The following is an 11,487-nucleotide window of genomic DNA, read 5'->3' on the forward strand; positions in this document are numbered from 1 at the left end:
AGAGCTACTGCTGGAAGCGCCACCAAGCAACTAGTCTATAAAACAGAAGTGCTGGTTTTGCTGCCCCTTCCACTAGTGACAGTTAACTTCACATTTCCCAAAAATCAGTCACTCGATCCTGTATTCAGTGCATAGACTGTCACAACCATCAATAAGGGTTTTGCTTGAATGAGGGCTGCGGTGTGTGTCCTGTGCAGGATAAAGCATCTGATGAAGTTTAAAATGGGAAAAGAATACTAATCTAAACCTCCCTTTTCCCTCTCAACCACATGCAAGTTTCTTCTGCTGAAGGACAAACATTATAATAATAATAAGCACATATTGATGTATGTTGAGGTGAATATAAAAATGTATTAACCTGAGAGATAAATATTGATACTGCTCTGTCTGTGTCAATATTTAGTTCAAGGGACAATAAATTTTGATATTCACTGAAACAAGTCAATACTTGCATTGCTACATACATTTTGTATAAGCTCAAATTATTCAGCAACTCTGTTCCTTTTATCCTCAACTTTCAGAATCACAGATCTGCCTTTGAAAAATGCTTCTCTGGAAGGGAAGGAGGCAATAAGTAAACTAACCCTACTTGGGCAGTAACTACAGGGAGGAAACAAGAGAAGATATGGCCAGTGTATATCTCCCAGTGATTTCCCGATCAGAGTTTCTCTAACTACCAGAGAGATCTGCAGGCTCACTTTGGGATCTGACACTGGATCTGGGCTGGCTCCTAAGTGTGCAGCCTCCTCAGAGAACAGGAGTTTCCTCATTGCTGCACATCAGCGACTTGCTGCCTTTGCTGTGGAGCCACCTTGCGTATAGACCACATACACAGGAGTTCCACTGGCAAAGCAAAACCGAGATAAAATCCAGCCCCTGCTCCTGCCTGTGATGGTACTGCAGGGATAACAAGGACAAAGGAGGTAGTAAGAGAACATTTTTGTCACCAGCACAAGCAGGCAGATCTCCAAGTGCTCAGAGAGGCTCTGGCAAACACCTCACAGCCCTTCTCAGAATGGGTTTAAGCTGAGCAGAAGCCAGTAATGAACTAGTTATCATTATAAATACTGCTGGAAGGATTAAGCATATGGCCTGGGACAAAGAGTTGAAAACCAGCTCCATGTACATCTGATCCTGTCAACAGCTTCCAGCAAAAAAACCAATGGACCAGCGATTCCCATAGCCTTCAGAGTGATTTGGGTCCATCTAGTGTTCATTACACTCCTCCTGGCCTCAAGGGTGCTGTACAATGGGGCTGCATCTCATTAGTGAGCACAGCTGGGTGATAGGACAGTGCTGTCCCACAAAGTGGTGCAATAAATGAAAGGCATTGAGAAGAACCAAGCTGCCTCTTGGTGCAATAAGTGAACCCAAACCTGCAAGGTCTTAATAAGTATGTTGCTGTTCTGTTGCACGTAAAGTCATCTTTCTTCCAAAGGAAGAGCCCATTAATAGTCTCGCTAAATCACAAATGCTAAAGCAATGCATGCATTCCTCCCATAAACAGCCGTTCTTTCCTCAAAACAGTAGTGTGTTCAAGTGTGGGGCAGTGACAGCACAGGGAATTTATTTTTTTTTCCTCATTAAAAGCTTCCATAGATAACTGGAGTTGTCACGCGTATTGAGAAGAATTTCACACAAGTATTTGCCACCCTTGGCATCAAAAAACCACCTGCAGCTGCTTTTGAGACTTCATTTCACAGGTGACTACATGCCAACGTAAATCATCACTAAGACCCAGGAGATGTTAGCAGAATCTGAAGTGTACATCTTCTCACTCAGACTGGACTACACTCTCCCCGCTCCTCAAATATCCTTATGGGTACCACAACAACACCGAGCCCAAACTGGCTTGTTAGAGGTTTTGGCCCACTCTTGTGTCATTGGGTCAAATCAATGACACACCAGACCAGCGTGCCCACAACTCCTCTCTCTGGTCAAAATCCCTGCATCACCCAACGGTTTGCTCCATTCAGGTCCTCCCTTCTCTGCTGCACACATTTCTTCTCCTTGACTGGCAACAAAGAGCTGCTCTAGGCTGGATGCAGCACTGCAATATCAGGTCAGCTACTCAGTGAGGCAAATTTTGTGTCTCCAGCAACCTGAACTCTAATAGAAACTAATGCTGAAGGAACCTGCCCAGAAGAGTTACGTGCGCTTTCTCGCAGAGTGCTGATGCTTCAGTCTCCATTGTACTTCAGTCCTCTACAACTGATAAACAGTGTATTGGGTTAAGAAACATATACATTCTTATTAAACAAAGAGAAGATTATGAGACATTTACAGGGAGCTAAACCAAAGTTTCAAGTCTGTGTATCATTGATCCGTCCAGCTGGGACTTACAGGGCACAACAGTAAAATCTTTTCTGACTCTGCAGCGTTAAAACTTCACAGCTTCCAGGGATCCCATCACACGCTTCTCCACAAGCAATGGCAAACAGAGCTCTTCAGAGCAATAAGCTATTTTTGCTTTGCATTGTCACTTAAAAGCCCTCAGCCATTAGGTAGAGTGATACTAGATGCATCAGCAGTTGTCAGGGGAATGTAGATATGTAGAATATAATTAGTGAGGACACAAGTGTTAACAGTTTTACTTCTTAGCAATTTAAAATATCTCACAATTATCTTAAGTTCTTAGCAGGGTCAAGTTTTGTTTCTCAAATATTTTAAAATACTGCTATTTCACAGTGCAAACACTAGAAAAAGCTAAAAATACTCAAGGAAGTTTCATGACAGAAGTATTGTTACTGAACATGAGCAGTCTTTTTGCGAAATGGTTATTAAAGTCATGATATGCTTTTAAAAGCCATACATGCTCCTACATTACCAGAGGAAATCATGTTAGTTTTAATACTTTGTATTGAGTTTGTGTGGCAAGGTTTTGGTAGCCCAGGGGCTACCGGGGTGGCTTCTGTGAGAAGGTGCCAGAAGCTTCCCCTATGTCTGATGATAGAGCCAATGCCAGCCGGCTCCAAGACGGACCCACCGCTGGCCAGGGCCGAGCCCATCAGCAATAGTGGTCGTGCCTCTGGGAGAACAGATTTAAGAAGGGGGGAAGCTGTGCAACAGTCATTGCAGCTGGAGAGAGGAGTGAGACCCCCAGGTCAGTGAAGAAGGAGGGGGAGGAGGTGCTCCAGGTGCCGGAGCAGAGATTCCCCTGCAGCCCGTGGGGAAGACCATGGTGAGGCAGGCTGTCCCCCTGCAGCCCAGGGAGGTCCACGGGAGAGCAGATCTCCACCTGCAGCCCGGGGAGGACCCCATGCCAGAGCAGGGGGATGCCTGAAGGAGGCTGTGACCCTGTGGGAGGCCCACGCTTGAGCAGGCTCTGCGCAGGACCTGTCACTCCTACTCTGATTTGATTGGTAATAAATTAAATTAATTTTCCCCAAGTTGAGTCTCTTTTGCCTGTGACGGTAATTGCTGAGTGATCTCTCCCTGTCCTTATCTCAACCCATGAGCCTTTTGTCATATTTTCTCTCCCCTGTCCAGCTGAAGCGGGGAGTGATAGAGCAGCTTTGGTGGGCACCTGCCGTCCAGCCACAGTCAACCCACCGCATACTTAAAAATTATAGAGACAGTAACACATTTACAGCCACTGTTATGCAGCAACAATAGCACCTTTGAAACTCTTCCCCACACAAGTTCCTATCTTTAATGGTCATTTATTTCTTCTGTTCCTTTTGTTAAAAATTGTACTTCAAATACAAGTTTATCTTGCTCTTCAGCTTTAATCTTCCAATCTCAAACTTCATCTTAGCGCTCCTCATCAGCTATAATTCATTCTTAAATGTGCACAAGTTTACACAGAAATGATGGTTTAGTCTACGATACTCTAACTGGATAGTTCATTTTCAAAGTGGAGTGCCGAAGCAGCATCCCTGCAGCATGGTTAGCCCCCCATGTGCAGGTTAGCCTTTCAGGTCACCACACCAGCACGCTGCAGTGCTTTTCTGGGGACCTCAACTCTGTGGACAAAGCACACTGGTCACTGCAGAGCCAAGGCTGCCACAAAACATAAAAGCTAACAGGAGAATTTCATATACTCCCTTGTCCTCTTTGGTGCTTTCTCTCACATAGGTGGGCAAACAGTCATGAAATCATTATGCCTCACAGTAAATACCAACTTGGCACTTGAAGCAATGGTCAACTGCTTCATTCAGGTGCCCATCTCAAGCAGTTTGTCAATAAAAGCTACAAAATCCAGCATCTACTTTTGAGTCATTCATTTCCATTCACTACAACAATTCTCCAGTAAAAACATAAAAGAAATTTTAAATCAGGGCTACTTTGGTGAAAAGAAGATCAAGAATATTGTGGAAATATACATAGACTCAGCACCAGAAGACATATCATGATAAAATGAATATATTTTAAACTGCTCATTTTTAGAAATTTTAACATTCCAGCTGTCAGAAAAGACATTCTTATTGGAAATTGTTATTTCTGCATTGAGAAAGTATTTTTAAAAAATACTAATATGGACACAAATGTGTAGAAAGGAACAGGTTTAGTTTTTACCAATGCTTCTTCCTTGCAAAACAAATTCTTGCCATGGTTGCTTTGATTTTCTTTTAGAAAGAGTGAAGACTTGTTTTCTTTCTGCATTGGTGAAACAATGGGAAAAATACATCTTCCATATAGATCTCATTTAAATTCTGCGTTCTAACTAGCAAACACAATTTGGAATCGAGAGGGTTTTTGTTTTTACATTACAAAATCAGCCGTTGCAACATTAAACAGCTCATCTATTGCAATTCAGCAGGAGAAATCATTGAACAATCAGCTGCAGAATACAAATACAGAAAGACAATATATTAGCTCAGCAGATACATAAGATACTCGTGAGCTCTGCCAGGAAGACAAGCTTGAGCTACATGTTACATGGAACTGATCATCATGGGACAATCAGCAAAGCTCTTCCTAAACGAGAGAGAGATTATCATTCTCCAAGTCAGATTTTTGTACCAAAACCCCTCAAATGAAGAAGATGCTGTTTGTAGCAAGTGAGATGAAAATGGAATTATTGATACACAAATGGTAGCAAGATCATGCTTGCCAGCTGCTTTAAAAAACAAATGCAATTGGAGTTTATGTTCAGCAGCCTAAGCAAGAAGAGAAACCAAAGCAAATTGCCATAAAAATTACGTGCAGTTATCCGAATTCTACACCAAAACCCACCACAGGAAGCAGGATCCAGGCAGTGGAAGAGCAGAAAAGCACCAAGGCAGATGTGGCACGAGTGGCACGAAGGCTGACAGCTCGGTGGCTGAGCTTTGGCACTGAAGGCCCATTTATTTTTCTCCTCTGTCCCTGAGGAAGGTGACTATGTCAGCCCAGTAAGATACTGGTACCTCAGTTTCCCTTGATGGGAGGAAAAAGAGTTAGAGTGCTGCTTTGGATCAAACCTCCCATTTCTTCCTCCACCCTGATTTACCATCTGGCCACAACAGTTAACGTGCACCACCCAGATTGTTTCTGGAGCTAACCCCCACTGCATATGGCTTGCCTCTGCAACTCTTCTATCATAACATAATATATTTTATATATTTACTGATGTGGGTGAGGCTGTCTGTCTCAATCAGAAGGTATGTTTCTGCTGAAGGAAAAGCGGGTGGAAGCTGCAGAGCGGGGCACGGTGTGGTGTCAGAGAGCCGTGGGGGGAACAGGGCTGTTGCAGCAAACGGTACAAACAGGTCCCACCCCAGACCAGCACACAGGAGCTGCTAGTCCCCAGGAGCTAATCCTCATGGAAAATCATCCAGGAAAACACCTACACAGTCCAAATATTTCTCTTTGGCCACTACAAATCTGGGATGGGCAGGTGAAAGGCTGCCTGAAGGACTCTCACGTTCTTCTAAACACACCGACAGCCTGCTCTTTCTGACAACAGTGAGCCGCCTTCTGCTCTGAACAGATTCCTCTTCAGAGGGAAAACAATAAACAAATGCAGTCAAAATGAAAGCTGAAGTTTCACACATCTTCAGAACAGAATTTGGTTTAAGGTTTAAGGAAGATCATAATCCACAGGAGAGTGAGGAAGACTTTCTTGCCTGAAAACAGTGTGTGAGAAATGAAATGAGGTATTTTGGGGCAGCAGACGGCTATCTTTTGCAAAGGGTGGGGAGAGGGGGAAATCTGATTGAACCATCTTCAATACAGCCACAGTGGCAATTCCAACACCACAGGTGAATGAACACCGAATTCCAGTCTGACTCCTTGAAGCATGTCCTGGCTATGATGTTAACAGGGGAAATACAAAGTAACTAGTACACAACAAGGCAGTTTTATTCTTTAAATTAGGCCTAACCTTGATAACTTGGATCAAAGCCTTGGGTAGTGCTGAAGCTATCCGAAACTGCACTAAGAAAAATGTCCTGGCCAAACACTGCTTGTTTGCAGCTTCCCTCCAAGAAGGCTATTCAGGGAGCAGTAGTATTTCCATTGCAGCAAAGTCTCTTCTCTGCTAACACCTGAATCTCCTTTTATTTACATTTCAGAGCTGTCCAGAGAATCGTAATGAGTGCAAACATATCAAAACCTCCTTTCTCAAAACCTTTTCAAGGAATATATATACAAGATCAAGAGTGTTCCTCCCCCTTGCCACAACGTTGGCAGCAGCCTAATTCAAAGTGCAAGACTCAAAGTCTCCCCATATCAGGTGAGAAGGCGAATGTGCTCTGCGAAATGGCATTCAAATAAACACCTGAACATGGATTCACCGAGCATGCAGACACCGTTTGGTTTGGGAGCCTTGTGTCTGTGCTGTGATATTTGCACTTTGCTTTCAGATAGCTGCTGGGGACTTCCAAAATGTCTCAGCTAGCTGGCACGCAGCAACAGCTCACAGCAAACGTCAGACAGCGTTTCTTCCTCTCCTCCACAAGTGCAATCTCAGTCTTGAATCTCAGTATTAGTAAAAGATATCAGCTCATTCTGTTATATATAATTTATTTGAACTAAACCCCCTTATAATGATTTTTTTAACTTCAGAAAAAAATAGTGCATGTTCCTTTCTTTATCCAAGCCATACAGGGTACATTTTTGCTGGCCTTTTAACTCTCTTTTATTTCCTTGAGGTGAATCCACAGCTAACTAGAGTATTCCAGGTGGAATTGGAGCATGCAACTCGCTCTATCTTTTGTAGCACCTTTCCAAGAAACACTAAGAACTGTAAGATATTACTGCGGACCTGAGAAAACTAATTAAGCCAGAGCTCCAACTATCCAACAGCTTGCTCGCTCCCTCTCTCCTAGAAAATACAGGAATAAGACAATGCTTTTTAGAGGAAATCCTATAAACAAAGAACAGGAATCAAGATGTGGCAATGCATTTGATTCAATTATGCTATTTTTAATGTAAATTCTGGAATCTGGTGATAAATATGGTGTTTTCTGGAGCACAGTGAAGATGCAGGGGATTTTAGCAAGGACTAAATCTACCCTACTGTAAATGGCAAAACACATTTCTTCTTCCAGCCTCATGCAGCTGGCTCTAGCTTTGGGCACACAGTAGCACAGTGATGGAGAAAAGTCTTTTACAATAACCCTTTCACATATAATAAATATATGACTATGAAAGAGAGAAAGAAGATCACTAAATATCGGTATTCACAGCAACCGAGAGGGCAATTAGAAGCATTTGGGAACTTTCCTATGCATTTATATAGCACCTTAAGTTCAACTGCTGGTCTTCAGTTTGACCCGTACCATGACAGAAATAGATAATCCTATTGCTTGTGACATTGCTATGTAATTAAGTAGCTGCTCTGCCCCCATTAACATAGCTATATCCACTAGACTTTAATTTCTCATCCTCTTTCCAGAATGGCCTCTTACTTTGAAATAAGTTTTTCTACTCAGACTTATCAACTAAGACATCTTGGGAAGAGAGATTTTTAGATAACTTCTTCTTGAGCTTTGTAAGGTTTTCCCCTGCTAATGAGTGAAACTCTAACTCCCAAGAGCTAATAGAACTGATTTTTCTTAAAATATTCAAGATTAAGAGATTAAAACAAAAAGTCTAAATCATCTTCTTATGTAGCAATAAACTTCTTCAACCAGTAAGTCATGTAGCAAAAGACAAGCAGCTGCCTCCTAAGATATTAGAGCAAAAATGGACTCTTATCTCCTTGAAGTCAGACAGCCAAGGGCCTAGATTTGGTGCTACAGTGAACCCCAGGCAGCTGTGCTGTGGGCACTAGGCTGCCCTTACAAACCCTGCCTCCCACCTCTGAAGTCAGGGAAAACGATTTTTGGTGGCTGCACTGGTAAAGCCTATTACAGCAAAACACACAGGAGATCTGCTTGGGGGCACTGAGACCCTCGATCTCTTTACTAAGGCAGCTGGAACACGCAAGGTCCTCAATTTGCTGCCACACACTAAGCAAATAATGTCATCTGATTTGCTATAAGAATCTTCCATCTACAGAATCTCCCTAAATCCAGAGACAGCATCTTCAAAAAACAGACATTTCTTTCCTACTGCTTTCCATTTACCCAAGTTAATTTTATTGGACAAAAAAATCCTGCAGAGGTGGAAACTAATTCAAGGTAGGTAAAAGCAATCATGTACACTGGTAAACAACAAGAAACAACATGGAAGAAAACCATATTTTCAAAGGCTGGTACATAACACTGGGATTGCACTTGCTTTGCTTCCGAACACCACCTCACTACCTCAGTGTTTGCAGAAATCGTGTTACGCTCACTCAGAACTTCACAATAGGATCAGATACTGAATGCAGCTCAAGACCTATTTAGTTAGTAGCAGATCACAAAGACCAAAATTTACTCAATTGTATCTTCTGGTAATAGGAAAACAGTTCCAGTTCTTACTACTGTAGCCATATTTCTACAATATACTGTATTATTTTTTAAAGTCTGTGTGCAGCCAGTCATATTACCATGCCCTACAGGAGGTTTTTGCTAAGTACTTAAAAAAAACCCAATGCACACAGTGTAGAAAAGCATCACAGTATACTATGAAGACTCGTGCTTAATTTTACATTCTTTATTTGGCCAAAATAGTAGTTGTTCTGCACTCAAACTCATATTTGTAATAAAAACCCCACTCAGCTGCTCATATACTAAAGAAACAATTCATGACTGAATAATGTACCAATTCAAAAGCAATCTCTCTAAGCTACAGGAAACCTCTTGAGTTGCTAGTTTGAACAAAATGAAGCCTCAACAAAATGAACCACTCTGAAACTAAATGAAAATTTACCAAATTGATCTGAACAAGAAAATCTTATGTACAATGCAATGTTTTTAGCCACCACAGAAAAGCCTGTTATGTTAGAGATCACCTCTGAAAAAAAAAAATCACACCAATAAATCAAAAGATGGTGTTACTGTTTGTTTGCTCATTTTTCTAAAGCAGGATATTTCATTTTATAACGGGATAGTGGGTTTATAAGTTTGTCTTTAAATAGCAACTGGCAAGTGCTGAAAGAAAAAAAAAACAGGAATTGAAATGTCGGATGTTTTCTTAAAAGGGATGTTCTCTCTTCTGGCTTTAATTTGTAATCCACGTTTTGGTGCACATGGCACCTCACAAACCTCTCAGCTCCAAAGTTACTCTGAGATCAGTACACCAGTAGCCAGCCCAGTCTAAAAAGAAAGCGTTTGGTTTGTGCACTGCCATAAGCTAGTGGAGCAAAATGATTGCAGATCAAAATTATGAGGTTGCTGGAGCAATTTACACTGCCAAGATGAAGAGCAGAGGGAGGGACAAGATGCAAATGCTGGAGGTGCAGTCATCCAGCAGCGCAGCAGGAGCATAAAGGGTAATGGAAGAAGGGGAGAGGGGGACGGTAAGGGAGGAGGGTTGAAGGCAGTGATTGTATCAAGAATCACTTATTTTTCCGAAGCGGCACACCACAAGAAAATGTTATTCCCACTGATCCAGTAAATGATTCTGTTTTCCATGGAGGTGGCTACAAGGAAATAAGGGCCTGGTAGAGAACAAGGTCTAGTCATGCAAAAGCACAATTTGCAGTTAGAAGCTGATTTTGAACAAGAGTCAGACAAGAACACCTTTAGGGAAGACACATAGCTCAACCTCATCTAGGACTATTAGGCCATAAAATGGCAGTTACACAATTAGCAAACACAAAAGGCTCTTTTAATAAATAAATAAATAATAACTAAATAAATAAATAAATAAATAAGGTCAGCAGGGTCAAGGCTGGGTTAAGAGGTGTCAGTGGTGTACGTGCCAGCAGCAGGCAGGGACTCTTTCCCAGATTGAGACACATACTGGGCTGGGCTTTAAAGAAAGCTACTCCCTGATCTGGTCCCAGGGGCAAAATTAAAAGTCTGTTGTAACAAGATGAGCAGCAGCATTAGACATGTGGGACTCAAAAGGACATTTTACCCATCTGAAGCATTAAGAGAAAGGATTTGCATTGTACATTTGTATGGAACAAGGGATTTTTTTTTTTTCTAATTAAGTGGTATTGAAATATGCAAACTGTGCGCTGTTCTTTCACTCCGCTTGAATTAGTGATTTACAGTGACAGTTTACTTTTAGTTCCACACCTGGAAATAGCAGATAAATCAAGTGATAAGCTGCTGCTGATGGTCTCAAAATGGAGAGCACTTTACCCAAGAGTTCCTTGGAGCTTGCTGAGCTGGCACTGCATTATAGCAGATCCGGCAAGATTATCAATTAATGACAGGAGCTGAAGCCAGTTACGACACTGTAACAAACTCCATTGGTGCATGCCCTGCCTTGGTGTTTTTAAGGGAGAAGAAAGAAAAAAGTTACTGCCTTCAGAAGGTATTTCAGGAACAAATGAACATTAGCAACCTGCTCTTCATGAGCACTAAGCATGCCTTGTGGTAAAGAAAATTTCCTGTGAGCCCAAGAGCCACAGGTACCTCTTAGATCTGAGACAAATCCCCAAAGAAAGGTGATGGCCTCCACCCTCTCGGCCTGGTGAGAACTGGAAACAAGGCTCAAAGCACTTCCCCAGGATGACAGGCTGCTGGGCCAAAGCAGCAGCTGAACATTGTGGGGACTGTCCCCAAAACCAGTGTGATGTGCGGAGAGGAGCACACATGGCTCCCATTTGGTACCACAGCACTCAGGGGCACGCAACACTGGCTGGAACACTGCTGCATCCACCTGCCCTGCCTGGGAATAGGGTCAGGGACACCAAAATCTCTGCCAAAAAAAGGTCCATTTTCTAATGTCTGCAGTTGTCCATTCAGAGGAGCAGCTTTCCCGCACCACTGGTGAGGAAGCTCAGCGAGGCTCCCCTGTCCCACATGTGCTTGGGAAGTCCCTGTCCCCCAGCCAGGACAGTGGTCTGGAGAGTCTCTCTCACAACCCAGCAAACATTTCTGCCATATTACCCAATGCCCTGGAGCAAAGAGGGGGCATCTGATGTGGGAGAAAAGAAAAACAGAAAAAACCCTGAGGCCAGAAAACAAAACACCGGCACAAAGAAACCAGGTGCAGTGGTGAAGATTGACTTCTGTC

The sequence above is a fragment of the Haliaeetus albicilla genome, chromosome 4, assembly GCF_947461875.1.
Source record: "Haliaeetus albicilla chromosome 4, bHalAlb1.1, whole genome shotgun sequence".
NCBI classification, from domain to species: domain Eukaryota; kingdom Metazoa; phylum Chordata; class Aves; order Accipitriformes; family Accipitridae; genus Haliaeetus; species Haliaeetus albicilla.